The following is a 22,402-nucleotide window of genomic DNA, read 5'->3' on the forward strand; positions in this document are numbered from 1 at the left end:
TATATATATATATAAAATCAGTTATTTTATATATATATATATATATATATATATATATATATATATATATATATTAAATCAGTTTTTTTAAAGAAATAAACTGTTTCACAGTTCTGAATGCTGAAAGTCCATAATCAGTGTAGACATGTATCAAATCTATAGGGCAGATTTTTCCTTGTTTTTTTTTCCCTCCCCTCTACCTTTGGCCACTTTGCTGGCTTTCCAGGTTTGCAACTTCAACACTTTACTCTGCCTCCACCAGTGCCTGGCATTCCCTTTTCATGGATTTGTTTCCTTTCCTTATAAAAGCATCAGCCAAATGGATAAGAGGTCCACCCCAATTCAGGGTGACCTCACCTTAACTGATTTCATCTGTAATGACTGTAATTCCAAAAAAGGTCATGTTGTGAGACTTTTTTTTTTTTATTCTCAGGGACATAATTTGACCCATAACAGAGTTGTTCAGTACATGATGACCTTGTTTATGCTATTCCTGCTGGATCCTTTAGGTACTGATAAAGGGGTGTTTAACTCTTCCACTATGATACTGTATTAATATACTTCTCATTGTGATTCCATCCATTTTGGTCTCAAGAATTTTGATGCTTTGTTGTTAGGTGCATACAAAAAAAAAAAGACTCTCTTGACTTCTTTGAGAATCAATCTCTCTATCATTAGGTAATGCCTCTATTTTCCCTAATCATTTTCTTGTCCTGAGGACTGTTTTAAGTCCAATATTAAGTCTTTTAAATTTACGAGCACACATGCTTTAACATTTATTTAGTTAGTCTTTAGTTTCTTTCAGTAACAATTTCTGGTTTTAAGTGTACCAAACTTTCCTTCCCTATTTAAATTTATTGCTACATGTATTTTTTATTTTAGATGTGTTTATAAATGAAATTACTTTTTAAAATGTCTTTTTTGTGTTGGTAATTACTGGTGCAGGCAGACAAAATGTTTCTTTTGATCTTCTGACTTGCAACTTTGCAGGATTTGTTCATCAATTTTTGGGAACTTTCTTGGGCAGTCTTTGAGATTTTTAATGTGTGGGATCATGTCCTCTGGGAGAAGAGATAATCTAATTTCTTCCCTTCAAACTTGATACCTTTAATATTTTTCTCATCTAATTGCTGTAACTAGAATTTCAAGTCCAGTGATAAATAGCCATAGTAAAAGTAGACATCTTTGACCTGTTGCTGATTTTGTGGACGGTTTTCAGCCTTTTAAAAAATATATGTTTTTTTTTTAGTTGCAGATGGATATAATACATTTCTAATTTTTTAAGATGTTGATGGACCTTTATTTTATTCATTTATTTATATGTGGTGCTGAGAATCGAACCCAGTGCCTAACACATGCTAGGCCAGTGTTCTACCAATGAGCCCCAGCCCCAGCCCTATAATACTTATATTTATTTATTTTTATGTGGTGCTGAGGATCAAACCCATATGCCTTATATATGCAAGGCAAGCGCTCTACCAATGAGCTTCAACCTGAGTCCAGTTTTCAGCTTTTAATACTACCAAAATAAACACTTGCCAATGATTAAAATCATTAATATTACATATATTTCACCACAAAGACTAGAAGTGAAACAGAATACATGATAAATGCAATAGCAGCAGGTGATGGATCTGTTAAAGTCAAATAATTCGGCAAAATTTAAAGTGAAAATCAGGGGAGATGTCTGGGCTTCAAGATGGGGATGAAAGAGTGAAAAGCTACTGATACTCAATCATACAGTGCATTTTATTATGAATCCATTCGTAAATGGACTGTTTCAGGTGTATTTGGTTAGACTTAGCTAGAAAGCCAAGGTTTTGTTATTTCCCCTTTCTATTCCTTTTAAAATTTTTGGTTTGATTCTTTTTAGCTATACATTAGGATTGGAAATTAATTTGCTCTAATTCAGTCCCCAGTATTTCCCCTCTCCCTTCCTCTCTACTCTACTGATCTTTCTCCTATTTACTTTTTGTTCCTATATCCAATGAGGAGTACATTCCAGCAGAAACTCAGTCTGTATTTTCAATCACTTATCTGTCTATGCCAAAAAAGATCCCCAAATCATTCTTTAGCAACTCCTATGTACTGAAAATTATCCTGAATTCTCCTAGATTCCCCAGTGGTGCTGATGTAAGAGCTCACAAGTTTCCAGGCAGAGGGTAAAGTTCTATCTATCAGCAAGGAAATGATGTCTTTCTTTCTTTGACATCATACATGCTCCCCCGCCCCCTTTGCTTTCTTTTTTAATCAGCTTCAGACATGAACATCTGACCAAGTACTTTATAGATATCTACACAATTCCCTTTGCCAAGGAATGTCAAGTGCAAGTCTCTTGCCAACGGATACCTGACTCCAGATTGTATTCATGTATGACAGCATCAGTTACAAATTGGAGGATAGTGAGAATTTCTCTTTATAATACATTTTCTGGTTATTAAGGAATTTTATATGTATCAACCAAAATGGACTTGAGAAATCTTCCATGTAAAGACGATGGCCTTGGTGCATATGCCCTCTAGGCTTTACTTTTTGACCATTTCCTGGATCTCTGTTTCCCATCTAGTTTTCCCATGTCATCATGGTAAACAAAGTCCTGTGCAAGCAGGATGTGGCATGATGTGATGCTCAAAGTGTCCTTCTTTCTTTAATTGTAGGTGGACTCAGGAGCAAATGAAAACTGTATGTATTCTCAACTCACTTACTTGCTGATGGAAAGTTGAAGTGCTGAAAAAGTTTCAACTTTCTTGCCTGTTTCTGTCTACAAAGCCATCCTGATTCCAGATTCCTGTTGGAAAAGAGGACTGGGGGTTTGGTGAAAGAACCTGATAGTCCAGTGAAGACTTATGACCATCTATTACAGTCCCCAGGTGGAGCTCTATTATTTTTGTGGTTTTTGGCATGACCAATAGGAGGTATTAACCAGTGAGTCTGTGTATAGCGGGTGGGAATGTGTTCAGTTGTGTGCATTTCCCCAGAAGATATGTTCCCACGTTCACAGCACAACACAAATGGCAATTTTCTAAAAATAAAAATCCCACATCCCTGCACACTTAATATAAATCAATTTATTCAGCCATCTCCCCAGCAGAATCTGAAAGTTAGTTTAATGTCACCAATTCTTAGATGGACATGATTTAGGGATGAGTGATCAGACTCTTGACCCTGTAAGTAGAATAGGCACATGTGAACCCAGGCACTGGTCCCAGTGGTGATACTCTGGGCTACAAAATTGTATTCATAATTCAGCTATGGAATAACTTAAGTCACCAGGCTAGGGAGTTCAGCACATCTGTTTGCTCTGGAAGGATTATATTTACAGAGGTCCCAAACATTGTCAATCATTATGTGATCACTGTAGTCGAGTAACCTAGAGTGCATTAGGTACATTTAACATCAGACTTTGGTACTGACAATAATGCAAAGGACACATAGCCCACCATTTACCAGGGTTCTGGTAAATTCACATATTTTGACAGGTGTGAGGCACCTAGTAGGATAGTCAAGGTTCACACCTGCTAGTGCTGGGGTTCTTGCTGTCTGTGAACAAGAATCAAGAAGTTATTCTGTAGTATTTAATAATATGACTACCACTAGCTTTAGAAATGCTCAACCTCATTAGCACACAAAATCAAGGGATAGTGACAAATAAGAACTAAACTACAACTTAGATGTTAGCCTTGGTTTATCACCCTTGTTGCAAATCTCCCTTCCAGCTGGATTAGGGTGTCAGTACTCACCACTGCTGAACTCCATCATGAACTGACCCACTATTCCAGGACTAGTGTGAGTGTGAGCAGCAAGTGACACAGTGGATATGCATCTTGTGTAGAAAAGGCAGAAAGGGCCACGTATGGTGTATACACCTCTAATCCCATCTGCTCTGGAGGTTGAGGCAGGACTGACCACAATTTTGAGGCCAGTCTGGGCAACCTAGTGATAACCACTCTCAAGAGTGCTAGGGGTGTACCTTAGTGCTAGAGTGCTTGCCTAGCATGCAAAAGGCCTTGGGTTTGATCCCAAATAATGGAAAGAAAGGAAGGAAAAAGATTTAGGGAGGGATCAGTAGTGGCTATTTTTAAATGGTAAGATTTTAATGTTTTAAAATCTTTAGTGACAAATTAGTTTTTATAAAAATTAGAAAGTAAATGTAGTAGAATATTTTGTCTATAATTGAATCCAGTCTGCCAAACAATGTTGCTATTAATAAAGTAAAAAACCTTTTAAAGAGACAATATTCATAGTAGCAGCATTTGTGCATCCAGGGGTAAAATGTGATCTTGGAAGATATCAAGAAGATTATGACCATTTAGCTCTGCATCTGAATGGGCAAGAAGAGGCCTGGGACTCAATTATTGAAACACAGCATGGACTTTAGTGTTTATTTCCTTTTTAGACTATTTCACATCAATTAGTTTGATTTTGGCTTGAAAGCCAAAGGCTCTGTTTCTCATCTCTTTCCTGCCCCATTCCTTTGCCTTTCACGCTTGCCGTGCATCCATATCAAGTAATGCCCCTCAATAATTCATGAGCAGAAACAACCAGATACTGACAATTACTCTTTGTCTTCTTAGTTTCCTCTGAGGACTTGTTGGAATCACTTGCAAGTGACAGCAACGACAAGGAGGACCCACTGAATGTCCTGGTAAGGTCTCATTATCTTCGTTTGAAATGGAAGTATTGTCTTCTTGGTTTCTTTCTACTGAAAATCTGAAGATGCATAGTTTAGATGATATATACAGTTTCCTTGGTGAAGAGTCTATTAGCAACTGATACCAGATTCAAGACAATTTTTAAAAATCACATGATCATTTTAAAGTGTATAGTTGAAAGCATTTTCCTCAGCAACTCCCTGGAAAATAATTTTGTAATTTCCAACCACAAGAGACTTTAGATATACGTCACCCGGGAAGATGTGATGTCCTGGCGAAAGTAGGTTTGATCTGTCCTTGCCTTTGGGTTCTTCTGACTTGACCTGCTTTCCATCTGTTTTCCTAATGTCACAAAATGAAGAAGAGAATCAGGATGGACTGTCAACATTAGTGATCCTTTCTCTGTAATTACAGGTGGATGCAAGAGGAACTGAAAATGGTATGCACTGTGGAATCACTCACTTGCTGATGAATTGTCTAGATGATGAGGAAGGTGGAACTGTCTTGCTAACTTTCATGTGGAGAGCCGCCCTGATTCCAACTGTCTGCCATGGATAAGGACTGGGGTATGGTGGTAGGAACTGATTTTCCAGTTGAACTGATGGCCATTCTTCATTTCCTCTGAAAGCAACTTGTTCCCTTTAGGTGGTATGAGGATATGTGTTCAGGGAAGCAGTGTGTCTGTGTGTGTATTTGTGTGATATTATTCTGATTGTGCCTGTGTGGGGGTTTTTGTGTGTTTTACTAAATATTTATTCCCTTAGTCACCAGTGTGAATGTTCTCAATAAAAATGCTATCTTTATTGCAGCATGATTATAAATAGATATAAATTAATCAAATTATACACTCTAAATGTGTGCAATTTACTGCATGTCAAGTATACCTCAATTAACATGGAAAATATCACATCAAAACCCAGGACAATGTTCCCAGGATATAAAGGGGACAAAGATGTGTTTCATAATCCCTGTTAATGAGCTAGTAGCAACTTCATTTTATAATGAATCACCTGTCAGCAGGCCTCTATACTTGTTCTTGGCATTTGATTAGTCATAATTCTTTATTCTTGACAATTTTTTATACATAACCCTTTTCTCAAAAAGACCTTAGAATTAATTTATCCAACCCAGTTTGAACATGGAGTGCTGGGCAGGGTATTTCCTTTGTAATGAAACCCTGGTACAACCACAGTTCTAGTAGAAATCTAACAGAAAGAGCCTGAAGGCAGAGTTGGGGAAATTCACTCCAAATTTCTCCATGGAGGTCTAATAATTGATAATGTTACTAAGAGTAGCACATGCCTTTTGTATGTGAAAAATCTGTCTCCCCTCATTTACTCTGGTCATGGTTTTGTTGCACTGGACAGAAATACTGTAAAATGTATGGTGAAAAAGAGGTTTGCTTGAGGTACTGAGCATCAGGTTGAGCTTCCTTTCTAGAATGACTAAGGGGAAGTCATTCACTGCAAGGTGGAGAGAGATAAATGCAGCCAAGGAAAAGAATCTCCATCATATCTCCTTGGTTGTTTCTGAGATCTTTACAATGAAACAAGGTCAACATAGTTCTAAGACTAAATGAATATAAAATAAGCCAAGCAATGATTTGAGTTTACTTTGGCAACATTTTTTTTTGTGGAAAATATTGAATTTTAATAAAATTTGATCACCCTATAGGTGTGAATATTTTCCCCATAAAAACAAGATGAGGGTAATTTTGTCTTAAGTCTATGGTTTCTGAGGGTAACTAAGTGAAATTTGTAAATATTAGAGTCTTATATATTTACAAATTTCTAATATTTACAAATTTCACTTAGTTACCCTCAGACTCTAATACTTACAAATTTCACTTAGTTACCCTCAGAAACCATGGACTTGAGACAAAATTATCCTAGAAATCTTGAATTTCTAGGTGATAGCTCACTAATAATTCTGCTGTGTGTGATTAGAGATAAAAACCAGTGTTACCACCCCTTGGGCTCCATGAATTTATGGAGAGCTGTCCAGTGGATTCCATGAGAGAGAGAAGAAGGGCAGAGCATAGTATAGACCTTATGAAGGACAATAGTTACCAGGCTGGAGGAAGACATAAAGGAATCCATCTCCTGGGATGAAGGTGGATGCCAAGGTTGCAGGTCTACAGAATCAGGTTGATATCATTATCTGAGCAAGTCATACAATTAGGCCCTTCCTGAGTGGGAATGAGCAAGATGTGACTCTTACATGTGACATAAGTATTGCACAATTGTCTCTTAAAAGCCAGGAGAGAGAAGCCTTCTTCATGTGCATGTCTTTTCTATCTCCCTGTGTGATAGTAATGACTATAATGATGACAGTTATACCCACAGAAAATAGTGAGAGTTAGAGAAAAGGAGTCAGGTGCCCACATCTCTGGTCCAAACTGGCAGGAATTAAGTTTATAGCGATGGACTTCAGGGTTGGTCCTAAGACTGAAATTCCATATGCTGGGACAGAAGTCCACCTTTTATTGCTTCTCAAAGTTTTCAGACAATCAGTTCTCATGGAGAGAGTGCTGGCTAAGGATTGTCTGGCCCAGAAAACATATTTAAACTGTGTTTGGTCAGTGCAGTTGTAGCACATTCTAATGGCAGTGTGGGGGTGGGATGCATGGGCTCTACTATAAGGTAGCTGCTTCCTTGTATGGTTCAGAGGACATCAATTTGAAAGTGTCTCTGACATATCCTAAAATTGCCAGCCTTAGATTCTGTCTATGTCCTCCTTTCATGGGTAGGGGGGTCTTGGCCCTGGGCAGTCACTACATGGGCAGGACCCATATACTCTTCATTCCTCCTCATTCCTGAGCTTAGTCCTAGTCAGCTTGTCTTAGTTCCATGAGTATCTGATTAAAATACCCTGGGCTAGGATCTTCCTCAGGTGGGAAAAGTCTCCTCTTTAATTCTTCTGTCCTGTTGTGCCCCACCCCAAGGCAGGTGGATGTTCAGGCTCTGACCCAGGCTCAGGAGGATAAAGGTAGGCTCCTGAAGACAACATTGTTTCCCCTGCCTCTTAGCTCTTACTGGGCTCATCACTTCCGGATAGGTTTTCCTGGGCACTATTGGGAATCCACATGGGCCTGGACTTTAGCCTCATTGTTTTAGCATCTCCAGGAACTCATAAAATACTGGCCCTTGTGCATGTTCTCGGAGTGCACTTGTTAATGAATAATTGGATCAGGCTAGCAAACTACTCTGAAAGGGAATGCCAAGGGAAGGGAGGTTTTGTCTTCCCCATCTTTGGACTTTAGGTCATTGCCATTCAATGTATAAGTCCTCCATGGTTGCTACCTATATTTAATTTAATTTAACTAAATGAAATCAAACATTTGGAACCTCAAGAGAATATTCCAACCTCTTGTGGGCAGTTGCTTTCTGAGCCTGGCCTGGGGTCTGTCCATTGAACTCATAAATCTCAATGCATATGCAGCAAAGTTGAAAATTCAGGTTTGTATGTTTGGAAGTTAGAATCATAATGGGTTAGTGGAAGTGAGAAGTTGAAAGATAATTTATTCAGCTCCTCTATTTCCCTTGAAGGTTTGCAGCTGATTGCAATGTCTTGATGAAGGCCTCCAAGTCTGTAGAGCCCAGAGTGCAACTTACCACCCAGAGGAAAGAGCTGTGAGATGTTATGTGAGCCTGCATATCCTCAACTGGTATAGGGAGCACCAAGTTCAAATAACTCATTGTTTATATTTGTGTTTCTAAAGATTTGCTTGTAGAGAATATCAGTGACTCCATAATAAAAAGGAAGACTCTCCAGGTATGTAACAATACTACAGGTTGGACCCAATCAGAGCCGGTATTTGGGAACAATTGGTTTACACCTGTTGCTCTGGAGCCAGGGGAAGGGGGCATGAAATCACAAACAATGAAAAAACAAAAAGGAAAAAGAAGGAGAAAATATGATATATTTATTTTACCATTTAATGTCATAGTAGTAAGAAACTTTGTGTTCATGGGTTTTGTTACACAGCATTGTGTTTGTGACTACATTTATTGTCCTAGTGTCCCAGGAAATGGATACCCATTCCATAGCTTCTCCTACTCCTGTCAGGCCAAACCTCCCATAGCTGCTTTAACTAGGAGAGGCTGTAAGAACTGGTAGATCCAACATGTGCATGAATTCTGAGGGTGCTACTCATTGTGTCATTTGTGAAATGCCACCAAGTTGTACAACCTCTCATTCTCTGGTAACCAGCTGTGCCTGCCCAACCTACTAAAGCCATCAGGGAGCATGGCCAGTGAATCACTAGGTATGGGGAGACATTGGAAAGCTGTCCTGACCTTGTGTGGTTCAAGCCTCCTGGAAGAATGTGGGGTGGAGAGTGGCTCCTGCTCATGCAGGAAGGACAGCCCTCTTGGTTCAGCTTTGAGTGCTATAGGCACTTAGCAAGTCGTGGTATCTGGGAACACTACAGGACCCAAGAACAGGTGGGATTTCATCATGCCTCTGGGGACCTCATCTTCTGTGGAGCCTTGTGGGGGCCTGGGTTCACTTCATGGCACTATTTCTCTGAGGTTTGAAGGGTTTTGGATATAGAGATGAATGGTAAAAATTTTTGTACGTTTGTCAAATTTGAACAAAGCAAGCACCTGAAGCAATGCAATGCATTGCTCATATGAGTGAGTTAAAAGAGCCAGATCATAAGTTGTTTACCTTGATTTTATGTATTTTCTGATTTTATAATTTAATAACAAATATAATAAATTTTATCACTCTTTAAAAAAGTATTGTCCTCAGTAACCATTTTCCCACTGAAACATTTTGAAATAATGAGATATATATTAAACCACAGCAAAGGATATTAAAAAAAAAAACAAGTTTGATGAGGTTGTAAATAAGAAGTTTTACAGTGTTAGGGGAAAATAATAAAGAATTCCAGGAATTAATAAAGAATTCCATGTGGGTCACGTGATGTATCCTGGGATTTCATGGATGTAGGGACATAGTTTCACCTTCCCCCTGAGTTATCAGATCTCCTGCTCCTCAGGTGGCCCAGGTGTGTGGGACTAGGTCTTTCCATTCCAGGGTCATAGAAACTACTCTTTCCTCTGCCTCAAGTTCACGGTCCATGGGAGCAGCCCCTGAAGGCTGTACACACAGGTGTATGCACAGGAGAATTTGCTCCTGAAGGACGGTTGTAGACATTGGGCCCACAGACAATACCCTCAGCAGAGGACAGCAAACAGGTCTCAGTGCTCCCTGACCTGAACCCCTGGGAAGGTCAGATCCCAGGGTCACTTTTCAGGGCCTGAGAAGCGTTCTATTCCTGTATTCCTCCCCCGCAGTGAGACCCTACTTTTTCTCTGTGTCTCCCCAGTGACCTTGTACCTGTTTCTGTTTTGCAGATTCCTGTATGGACACCTGGTGGCTGGGAGGATCTGGAGCTTCCTGAGTAATGGGAAGCAAGAATGAAGCATTAAGGTCAAAGTACAGGAGCAATTTCCTGCTTGTTCTCTCCATAGTTTAAATTAGATGCAGTTTATTTTAACTTGTATAGTCTAAATGTTAATTCTGAAAATGAGTGCAATATTTAATATTGATGTCTTATGCTAAATAACAGACACTTGCTACCAATTGATTTTAAAGATTTTTTCCATAAAATAAAAATGTATCATAGAAAAACACCTCTGTATAAGCAGTGTTTTACTTTTTGCAAATCATCAATCATACTTGGCCACAGTGCTACCAAACTGCTTGAACACGGGCACTATTGGAATAGGTTCCATGTTCCCTAAAATATCATTTTTTCATATTTCTCAAATGCCTGACTCATGGCTTTTTTATTTTTTATTTTTTGCATTCACTCCTACAGGTAAAGCATCCATATTAAACACCGGTAAAAGTTTACATAATCACATTACTCCATTTTGGCAAAGTTTGTGTTCTCAACTCGCTGCCACCCACAATCATATTGGGGTCTTCATTGCTCTAGAATTCTACCTCAGTGTCTCTTTTCTGAGATACTCCTGGTCCCAGGACTGTCCTGGTTTTAGCACTGAAAGATCCATATCCTGGAGAAACCTCTTGGTCTAGGGCAAACAGGAACATTCTCCTGCTGTACCATGAAGCATGGAGTTGGGAGTTGGGTAGGTTCTTTGTCTTGCAATCAAAAAATGAAATTGACAGACAGCAATGGCTAAAAGCAAAGTTTAAGAATGTATTAAAGCAAAACAAAGCAAATCTCACCTAGAAGGGGAACCAAGAGGGTTGCCAGTGATTGGCTATTGTCTAGGAGTTTATATGGATTTATATGTTTAAGGAAGTCAGCCCCCAGCCCAATCTTGAGTAAGGAACTAGGTGTCCAGGAGGCATTCATACAGAATTTAGTCCAATCAAAACATAGATCAGGCATTTTTCTTTCTTTGGAGAGGCTGTGAACTCCAGGTCAGTATGTCCTGATTTAAAAATAACCTTTTTTGCAAATTTTTCAGCAAAAAGCTGCTGCTGAGCTGGGTATGATGGCACACATATGTAATCCCAGTGGCTCGGGAGGCTGAGCCAGGAGGATGAGAGTTCGAGGCTAGCTTCAGCAATTTAGCAAGGCCCTAAGCAATTTATTAAGAACCTGACTCAAAATAAAAGAATAAAAGGGGCACAATACATGGGATGTGACTCAGTGGTAAAGCACCTCTGGTATCAATTTCTAGTACTGGGGGAAAAAATAATCTACAGCTTCTGGTAGTGCTCTACTGCCCTGGAAGTTGCCTGGGGACCCATTTCCTATCTGCCTAGTCTTATCTCTCCCACCTGATTCACTGGTAACAACTGTCACAAGCCAGGTCTCCTGTGAACAGGGACTAAGGCCAAGATGAGCACATAGAGGTTTATCATGGAGTGCTTTTGGCATCAACCCCAGTGCAAGGGAAGAGAGGGTACAGGATTAGGGGGAAAGGTCATGTGGCGTGACACTTCCGGCTCTCCCTGGGAAGTCACCAAGTTAGATGTGGATGTGTGTGGGCCTGAGCAAAGGATAAAGCAGAAAGAGAGTTAGAGTAGGGACGGAGCTACAGATTGACCCCTGTGTAGAGAGCAGGGACAAAAATGGGGTTTGGGGATTAAGAGTCTCAGAAGGCAGAGCAGCACTGAAAATAATCCTGGCCTCCACAGAGAACTGTGGAGCAAAGGTGACATTAAAGGGCTCCCAAGCCATCAGAGTTCATGATGACCTCAAGAACCATGACAAGCTCAGTTTCTGCCCAGGACACAGCTGGAAAGCGGAGGCAGATCCTTAGGATACCCACACCTGGAGGCTGTGGGTGATGCCCACAGCAAGCCTGGGGCAGGTTCCTCAGGCAGGGAGGTCTGAGGGGCTCAGCCTGCTACAGCTCCACCCCTCCTGTTGCACTGTGGCTCCATCTCAGCCAATGTGGGAACCACATCCACCAGGGTTCCACCACCACCTCCACCTCCACCTCCACCTCTGGGATGGTCATTCAGGGAGCTCCCACAGTACAGCAAGGGGACATGGACTATATATCCCAGTGTCCAACAATCACTAGCTGTAGCTAATCTCCGAAAGGAGGGTGTGACATGGGAAGGGGACAGTGCAGAGGGAAGATCCCTCCAGGGGAAAGCTGAAGGTGACTGCTGACTGCTGGCTGTGGGGCAACGCCCTTCAATCCTAAAGGAGGATCTGGGCCCAAGAGCATAGCATCCATGTCATTGACTCTTCAACAAGTGGGAAATTCACTTCCCTCAGCCAAAGTGCTGGGAATGAAAAGCCCTAGGGAAGATGAAACATAAAAAGCATTTCCAACATAATATATGATACATTTGAAAACTTTGAGCTTGTGAGACTCTGGTCCATTGGGGAAAGGCCTCAGGAATTGGGAGGAATGGACTTCAGTTATGTGTCTTTCCTTCTGGGCACCTTTCAAATTCTGCATATCATCAGAGGATTAAAAACAACAATAAAATACCTGTGAGTCAAAAAAAAAAAAAAAAAAAGGATAAGTGTTTGAATTGATCCACCAATTACCCTCATTTGATTATTACATATTGTATACATGTATTGAAAAATCACACTGTACTCCATAAATATGTACCATTATTATATGTCAGTAAAACACAAAATCTCTCATTGCAAACCTTGTGTCTTATACTTAAACTTATTAAGGAATGGGAGCAAAGAAATATCTCCAATTAAAGAAAGAAAGAAACTCTAAGCTTAAACAAATGCATGAATAATTATTTTTGTGAGAACAACAACAAAAATTAAAAAGTCTGTGTGTAAACAATCATGTCAGATGCCCACCAGATGGATGATGTGCACTGGACTGGGGACCAGGCCTCATCACCTGGGGTATAATGAGAGAATAATTTCCCTTAAAAAGCTAGAAGGCACTGGCTGCTTCCAATAAGAAGGTTCCAGGTGCTTCCTCCAAGAAGCAAACAAAAGGTTTCTCCTCTGCAATTAGCAGGTGATACTTGCCTCCAGACACCCCATGAAGCAGGTATGACCATTTAATTTGTTCTAGAAGAACCTGCCCATTCAACCAATCAATAGATATAAGCTGCTGGTTTGTTGCAAATTAGGAGACAAACATGATAATTCTCACAGATATAACTTGTCATTTACAAAACCAAAGTGAATATACTGGAGAATATTAAAAAACAATTTCCTACACACGCAAGGTTTATCAAGGTGAGAGGGCAATAGCACTAAGGAGGCCAAGTGCAGCACAAATGAAAAGGGTATAATACATAGACAGGATGTCCAAAATGTCTGATATCAGGTATATTAAATTCCTACTGCTGCTGTAATAAATTACCACAAATTAAGGGGCTTAGAATAACAGCAATTTATTTTATTATAGTCCTGGGAGCCTGAAATCCAAAATGAGGTTTAAGGGTTGGAATTTTGGTATCTACAGTGTTGGTTCCTTTTGGAGGTTCCAGGACAGAATCACTTCCATGTCTTCAACAGCTATATGGGATGTTGCTGGCATTCCTTGGGTTGTAGCTACATTATCCAAACTCTGTCCTCAAGGCTTCTTTTAGCTTTCCTTTTGTTGGTTTGGTTTTTTTGTGGTGCTGGAGAGTGAACCCAGGGCCTTGGGCATGCAAGGCAAACACTTCAACAACTGAGCTACATCCCCAGCCCTTTGCTTCCTTTTTATAGAGGCAACCATGATTCCATTTAGGACCCACTGAATAACCCAGGACAATGTCTCCATTTCAAGGTCCTTAATCACATCTGCAAAGTATTTTTAGCCATATAAGGTAACAATCACAGATCCTAGGAAGATCCTGATGATGACCTGTTAAATTCTGTGCATTCTTATCTCTGCAAAGATACCAGACTCAGTCCTGAGTGGAGTTAGTTACAAAAACAAAGGAGAATCAGTATCTGATTCCACATGGGCAAGGAGAGGCCTCTCCAGGTTGTTTCCTATGAAACAGCTGCTGTTCGAAGAAGAGGAAATGAGAAGTAATAAGTGCCATTTGGTGAGTGTAGATTCAGATTGTGGGATAAAGTTGAAGACACAAGAGCCGAGTATACAAGACTTCAGAAGGATAATCCTGGTTTTGTTCAGAAGATCCACAACAGACTGGACATAAGAGTCATGACATTTGCACCGACATCTCCCTTTTCTCATCTAGTACCATTAAGGTCGGAATTTTTGAGTTCCCTCTTCCCCCAGTTCCAGTGCTACAGGATCCCTCTGGCCTTCACTGCAGCCCTATTCTCCCCTGCCCCACCACTCATTTTCTTCCTGTTCTCAAACTGGACAGGCACTTTGCTACCTCAGCCTGTGTGCAGTCTGTGTCCATGCCTTGAATTCGGTCCCTTCCAGCTCCTACAGCTACTTGCTGCTTAGGCCTCAGAAAGTAATAGCTAGGCAACCCTGCCAGTTCATCGGTCTTTGTAACTTTCCATCCAGCCTGTTTGTTTTCTCAGAGATTTAGTGACACCTTGACACTTTACAGGACTTTTGTGTGTGTGTGTGTGTGTGTGTGTGTGTGTGTGTGTGTGATTGAACTCAGGGCCTCCTGTATGCTAGGCAAGTGCTCTGACATTGAGATACATCCCAGGCCCACAATTTGTCACTTAAAATAATGGTCATCGTGTGTGTGTGTGTGTGTGTGTGTGTTTCTTTTTCTCCTTGTTTCATTGTATCCACAGCCCTCAAGGACAATGTCAAAGGGAGAAGAGTATGAGAGGCTCCATTTGCATGTGAAAATGGAAGATTTTTATTAGTCCCATTCTGTGCAGCAAACCCAAGTCCAATGGGGAACAATACCAAGACTTCATTTGAATGTACCTATTACACTATTCCTCCACTCATTCATTCCTTCAACTGTGTAGCTGGGAACCTCAGGTTCCCCTAATTCACAGGCTTTGAGATGTTTGGTCAATAGCAGGACAGATACAGGAAATACAGCAACCCTAGTATACTGCCTATTTCTCTTGCACACTAGGGTCACCATGGCCTGGGCACAGAGATTTAGGATCACTTAGAAAACAGGGACACAGTCCCAGACTCCATTCCCCCACCACCTTTAAAAAAAATACAGTTTGTGTAGGCTGAGTATTCCCCAGGCATGAGTGAAGAAGTTGAATTCAAAAGACCCAAAGAGATCACTGTCTCCCATTGGAATGAGCTTGAATGTGGCTTCCACTTTGGTGGCAACCCCTCCCCCACTTCTTCATCTAACAAAGATCCTCCACATCTCTCCAGAAGCCTAACTCTGCCTCCCCTACCCACAAAAGCGACTGGGAGGAAGTAAGTGTCAAAAGCTGACAGGCTTTGCAAGCCATCCCAGAGATTCCAGGCCTCCATCTGGCTCCACACAATTCCCCATAGTGGTCAAGGGGCACAGGTGCAGTCTGGAAATCCACAGCCCTTCACGACTGGCTCCCCATCCTGATTTACCAACAGGTATTTCCTGTTGGGGTCAAAAGCCCTGAATTTGGGAAATGTCAGAAGCCCTTAAGTCCTCTGAAGGGCTCTGTAGGGGAGCAGCACTAAGGGAGGTGGTAGAGCTAAAGGAAACCATGGGAACCTCTGAAAAAGCCCTGGAAATCCAAACCCGCTGGGAATACTGAGGAAAGCATGCTCTAGCGAGGATAAGTGAACTGAATCCAGGTGGGGGTTACTCAGGTCAGGGTTACATAAACGGGTGCAGAGAGAAGGTTGCGTGGGACTTACAAAGGGCAGTGGTATCTTTCTAGAGAAACAAGTGGGTGGAGCTGGGAGATGAGAGGCACCCCTGCACCCTGAATACCATGGAGGGAAGGGGTTGCCCCCATAAGTATCCACCCTGGGATGGGTTCAGGTCAGGACCTCACTCTTCCCATCCCAGGTTCCCCTGTCTCACCCGACACCCTTCCTCCCTCTCTTTTGACCCTCCTCGCCCCACCATATACCCTCACCTTCACCCTCCTATCCCTACACCCTGCCTTCACCTCCTTGCTTCTCTCTTTGCTTCACGCTCATTCTTCTATCTGCACCCACCCCATCTTCCACTTACCTCCACTAATCTCCCCTTCACCATACCGTCCCCATCCCTGCCTCTCCTACCTTCACCCCATTTCATTGCCATCTCCTGCCTTCACTCTCCTACTTGAACCCGATCCCCTTCGCCTCTCCTCCATTCTCCTGCTTGGGGCTCCACTCCCACCTACACACCTGTACTCTGTTTAATGTTTTGAGGATGATAATGAATAGGAGTGGTAAGAGTGGACAGCCTTGTCTTGTTCCTGATTTTAGAGGAAATGCTTTTAGTTTTTCTCCATTTAGTATGATGTTGGCTTTAGATATGTCATAAATGGCCTTTATGATGTTGAGGTAAGTTCCTTTGATCCCTAGCTTCTGTAGCATTTTTAACATGAATGGGTGTTGGATTTTATCAAAGGCCTTTTCTGCATCTGTTGAGATGATTATGTGATTTTTTTTCTTAATTCTGTTTAAGTGTTGAATTGCATGTATTGATTTGCATATGTTGAACCAACCTTGTGTCCCAGGAATGAAACCCACTTGGTCATGGAACATTATCTTTTTGAGGTGTTTTTAAATGTGGTTCGCTAATATTTTATTAAGGATTTTTGTACCTACATTCATCAGGGATATTGGTCTGCAGTTTTTTTTTTCCTGGAACATCTTTATCTGGTTTTAGTATCAGGGCTATAAAAATATTGGGGGGACTGGGGTTGTAGCTCAGTGGTAGAGGGCTTGCCTAGCATGTGTAAGGTACTGGATTGGATTTTCAGTGCCATATATAAATTAAGGTCCATCTACAATTTTAAAAAAATATTTGGGAGTTCCCTCCCTTTCAATTTCATGGAACAATTTCAGAAACACTGGTGTTAGTTCTTCTAAAAGGTCCGGTAGAACTCTATCAGAATCCTGGAGGCTTTCTTCTGGAAGGATTTTAATTGCTCTTTGAATTGCATTACTTGATATTGTTTTTCTATCTTCCTTATTCAATTTAGGTAAGTTATATGTGTTTATAAATTTGTCAATGTCTTCCAGATTTTCCAGTTTATTGGAGTATAAATTTTCAAAATGAGTTCTGGGAATCCTCTGGATTTCAGATGGTTCTATGGTGATATCTCCTTTTTCATCTCTTAGCTAACAAGATTTGGGTCTTCTCTTTCTTTTGTTTAGTTTGGCTAAGTGTTAATCTTATTTATCTTTTCAAAGAATCAACTCTTCATTATATTGATCTTGTATATTATTTCCATGTTCTCAATTTCACTGAATTTGGCTCTGATTTTCTTCTTTTTTTTTTTTCTTTTTAAAGAGAGAGGGAGAGAGAGGGGGAGGGGGGGGAGGGGAGGGGGAGAGAGGGGGAGAGAGGGAGAATTTTAATATTTATTTTTTAGTTTTCGGCAGACACAACATCTTTGTTTGTATGTGGTGCTGAGGATCGAACCTGGGCCGCACGCATGCCAGGCGAGCGCGCTACCGCTTGAGCCACATCCCCAGCCCTCTGATTTTAATTATTTCTTATTTTCTACTGGTTTGGGGGTTAGTTTGTTATTTTCCTAAAGGCCTTGAGGTGAAGCATAAGCTCATTTATTTGGGATCTCTCTAATTTTTTAATGTAGGTCCTCAGTGCTATAAATTTTCTTTAGAACGGCTTTCATACTGTCCTAGAGATTTTGATGTGTTGTGTTCTTGTTTGTTTCTAAGAATTCCTTGGTTTATTTTCTCATTTCTTCTTTGATGCATTCTTCATTTAAGAGAGTATTGTTCAAACTCCATGTGTTTTTGTGGTTTCTATTATTTTTCTTGCTATTGATTTCTAGCTTCATTCTATTGTGATCTGATAGTATGCATGGGATTATATGAACTTTTTTAGTATTTTCTAAGATTTGCTTTGTGGCCTAGAATATGATCTGTTTTGGAAAAAGTTCCATGCATAGTGAGAAGAGGGTAAATTCAGCTGTTTGGGGGTAAATATTCCATAGATGTCTGCTAAGTCTCTTTATAGTGTTGTTTAGGTTGGAGATATCTTTATTAAGACTTTATGTTTCAATGATCTATCTATTGGTGATAAGGGTGTATTGATATTCCCCAGTATTGCTGTGTTTGGGTCTTTGAGGGATGTAATGTCATAGAGGCTTTTTCCCTGTGTAATCAAGTCCTGCCTCAGCTTCTATGGAGTGCTCTCTCCTTGCCCAGCATTTTGTGGAGGCTGCTTGTGGTGCTTCTTCCCTGCCTGGACTCTTGCAGTTGGTTTAAAGGGCGACTAGTTACTTGTGTCCTCTACAAAATGGCTGCAGAATACTGCACTGCTTTGTATTCTCGAGTTTTAACCTGCTTGGTCTGGTTCTAGAACACTGTTGCCCCTATTATGTTTTAATATGGTCTATTTTCTTCTTGGGGAAATAACCCCAAGTCCTTGTTCTCTATCAGGTGGGGCATGGACAGTTAAGGATATTCAGCATCAGGGCAGTCCAGAGGTTCACAGGGCAGATGGCAGGTGACTGGACAAGGCACACATAGGGCAGGGATCATATTAAGAAAGCAATAAATAAGATGAAGCATTATTTTTGTGTGTGTGAACAATTAGCACAAAAGCAATTAGTATTTCAGCCAGCCTCTGAAATCCATGAAGACAGTAGTTCATAATCATATCAGTGAAAAATAGACTGAGTTTATCAGTGTAGGAGGTTGGGAAAATTTGTAGGTGTAGGAGATAAGGCTCAAATTAACTCAGGACAAACTTGCAACTCTAGACTCCTTTGTGATCATCATTATTAGGCATGCTCACCCAAGAACCCTTCCTTTAGAATCTCCAGCTTTACTTACTTTTGGTAGGGCTGACACATGTGTTCATTTCAAATTACATTAACAACAACAACAATAACAACAAAATTGTTGTTTTTCCTTTTAAGTGTCCATGTAGGACTGTGCTTAGCTTATATTCTCCTTTCAGGTGTATAAGACCAGGTGTGATTTCATGCCTGAAGTGTTTCCCAGTCCAGGGGAAGTAATTGTGGATTTGCTTACCCTAAGCTGCTTTCCCTACTGACTCTGTTGCCATTAAAATCAGTCTACCTGTCTAACACACAGCTTTCCCCAAGTCAATTTTTAAAAAATTTTAATCCACCAGCCATGCTATCTCCTTTGTCTGCATTACCCATCTCCTTCATTGGGGCCCAAGAGGGTGCTTCTCTAAATTCTGATTTCTTTCATTCAAGTTTCTGGATTTGTGCATCTTTATAATTTTAATTTGTTAACAGTTCAGTATTAAGTTTCAGTGAGTTCCCTTAGTTACCCACCTTGCTGTCTTCTCATTTTGTGAGTCCAGGGCTGAGAGTGCTGGGAGATGCTTCTTTCCTCTAATCCACCATCTTCCTTCAACAAATTATTTTAAATTTCTTACAATGATATAAACATAAGCAGAAATCAGTGTTTTAGGTTAAGGCAAAACTACATTTTAGAGGCAAGAGCAATGCCTAATCCTGCTCTTTCATATGGAAAGGAAAACTCTCCATGTAGAGTGAGCCTGTCTGACCCTATAGAGACCTTGGCTGAGGTTCCTGACTCATCAGGCCCAGAGCTGTTCAGGGATCTATCTGATCCAACTCAGGGAGATGCAGAGCATTTACTCCAATGCAAGCCTCTGAGTCCCTTCCATGACTCTCAGAAGGTCTTATAAGACTTTCTGTGCTCACCTTCCCCTGCAGCTTCAAGTTTAAAATTACAGTGGAAGCGTGAAATCTGATTATATTACTGGGATTCAATACTTGGATATTCTGAGTCAGGAGAGTCTGAACCTATTACAGTGCCCAAAACATTGGGCTGGTCCAGAGATATCCCTGTTTTTGGCTATTGTGGCAATACATGGATGAGGAATCAGGACTTTTGCATGCTGTGGGAAGAGACTGAGTAGCAGGACCCAGTCTTGCTGGAAGATATCTGAATCTCTCCTCCTTTCATGGTACAAAAACAGCATTGATCATCTCCCATTCCTCATCCAACTATCTGCAGTTGTTTTTTTTTAGTAGAGACAAGTCCTCAGCCAATATCTATCCTGTAACAGCATTGATTTGAGAAAGGGGCCTGTGGCTGATTCTGGAGCCATCTGTTGAACCTTACAGGAAAATATGTATTGGGACATATTATACTTGGATCCTGTTTCTGAGAAACTGATGTGACTCCATTTTTGAAATACCAGCTTCTACCTCAAGGCCTGTCCAAAGGGAGGGGGCATGACCCTTGTCCTTGGAAAAACCCACAGAGGCTCCTAGGCACATAGCCACCCTGCTGAGTTGTTTGTCTACAAATAACAGGAGAGATCTGCAGCGCCAGGTGTCCCTGACTCAGTTATGCTAGTTCCTGGGAAGACCAAAGAATGGGGCCTAATGCCTGACGGTGACCCATAGCAACCCCCTAGCAACCACCAATCAGCGTGAGACAGGGAAAATACCTGAAATGCTAGGTGACCCTCCCAGTAGTTTCGGTGATTGATAACTTGATTAGGAAACCCTGCAGTTTAGCATATACATGCTTGCAACCCCTCATGGCCTAAACCAATCAGTTCAAACTATCCACCACTTGCACTAACCAATCACCCCTACCCGACTTGTTCCTGCCAATGAATGTGCTAATCAATGTTAAGAGTTGTGGTTTGATTTTCCTGTGGTGTAAAATGATTTGCTGTGACGCTTAGAGTATCCCCCAAAACCTATAAATCCTCATTGAACTAAGGGCCAGGACTCACTCCTCAGACCGCTGTATCGGAAATGGTTGTGATTCCAGGCTCGAGCTTGCAATAAAGCCTCTTGTGTGATTGCATTAGATTTGGCTTCTGGAGGTCTATTGGGGGTCCCACGAATCTGGCATTACTTTTCCTTGTATCTTCAGAGATATCCAAGGGCAAGCAGTGCCAGGGCTTCAGAAAGGCCAGCCTAAGCCACAGCAACTATAAGGAAAGGCCAAACAGGGCAGGATATGACAAGGAGAAAAAGACTGGGAAAGCTCCTGAGGGCATTCACAGTACTCAAGGCATGGAATTGAAAAAGGCAAGGCCAGGCAAATTCTCTGTAGCCGAGTCAGACCATTACAAAGGCCACTGACAATAGCTAGCCAAGGAATGGAAAGGTAAGGCCAGGCCAGGCTAGTCCAGGCTATGGAAATTCAATTATCCAGATAATGGATAGCTAGGCCAAGGCAAAGCAATTCAAAATAACCAGCCAAGGGACGGTAAGTCAAGGCCAAGCCAGTTCAAGGGTAATACAAAATAACCATTCTAGGCAAGGCAGTAAGGCCAGGCCAGGCCAAAGGCAATTCACAATAGCCAGCCCAGGACAGGCAGCAAGGCCAGACCACAAGAAGAGGTGATGAGGCCATTCTAGGCCCAAAGCAGTTCACAGTAGTCAGCCAAAGGAGGGTAAGGCAAGGTAAGCCCAGGCTAGGTAAAGGGGATTCACAGTAGACAGCCAAGGGATGGCAAAGAAAGGCCAGGCCAGGCCAGGCCCAAGTCAATTAACAATAGCCAGCCAGGGGATGGCAGGGCAAGACAAGGCCAGACCAGGTCAGGCAAAGGCAGTTCACAGTAGCCAGCTGAGAAGTGGCCAATCCAGGCCAGGCTTGGCCAGGCCAGATCAAAAGCAATTCACAACACCAAATTAAGGGATGGCAAAGATAGGCCAAGCTAGGTCAGAGGCAGTTCAAAGTAGCCAGTCAAGGGATGGCCTAAAAAGGCCAGGCCAGGCCAGGTCAGCTCAGGTCAGTTCATAGGTCAGGTCAAAGGCAATGCACAATAGCCAGATGAGAGATGGCATAACAGGGCAAGACCAGACCACAAGCAATTCACAATAGCTAGGCCAGGACAGAACAAAGACAATTCACAATGAAAAACCCAGACCATGCCAGGCCAGGCTGTGCCAGGCCAGGCAAAGGCAATTCACAGTACCCATTCAATGACTGGCAATGCAAGGCCAGATCAAGCAAGGCAAAAGGCAATTCACAATAGTCAGCCAAGGTAGCACAAGGCCAGGCCAGGCCATGATAGGTCAGGCCAGAGGAAGTTAAATCAGCCAGACAAGGGATGTCAAGGACAGGCCAGGACAGGCTAGCACAAAGGCTATTCATAGTAGCCAGCCAAGGGAGGGCGAGGTGAGGCAAGGCCAGGTCAGACCAGGATAGACCAGTCAGTTCATAAGAGCCAGTGAAGGATGGACACACGACCACTGTAACTCCACATCATGTGGTTGAAAATGGGAAGTTATAATCCTTGTATGTGTGGTATGTAAAAGTATATCCTACTGTCAT

The 22,402-nt window shown here is 41.6% G+C and overlaps 1 long non-coding RNA gene across 1 annotated transcript in view; it reads left to right on the forward strand.

Moving 5' to 3' along the window:
* Positions 1–10,294, forward strand: part of LOC107154673 — an 18,839-nt gene extending 8,545 nt beyond the window's left edge. Inside the window, exons 3-7 of the long non-coding RNA XR_001505101.2 lie at positions 2,658–2,870; positions 4,575–4,645; positions 5,067–5,218; positions 8,201–8,426; positions 10,016–10,294. This is a non-coding gene — a long non-coding RNA (uncharacterized LOC107154673). The remainder of the gene's footprint in view (positions 1–2,657; positions 2,871–4,574; positions 4,646–5,066; positions 5,219–8,200; positions 8,427–10,015) is intronic.
* Positions 10,295–22,402: the final 12,108 nt, after the last annotated feature.

The sequence above is a fragment of the Marmota marmota genome, unplaced genomic scaffold (assembly GCF_001458135.2).
Source record: "Marmota marmota marmota unplaced genomic scaffold, marMar, whole genome shotgun sequence".
Taxonomy (NCBI): Eukaryota; Metazoa; Chordata; class Mammalia; order Rodentia; family Sciuridae; genus Marmota; species Marmota marmota.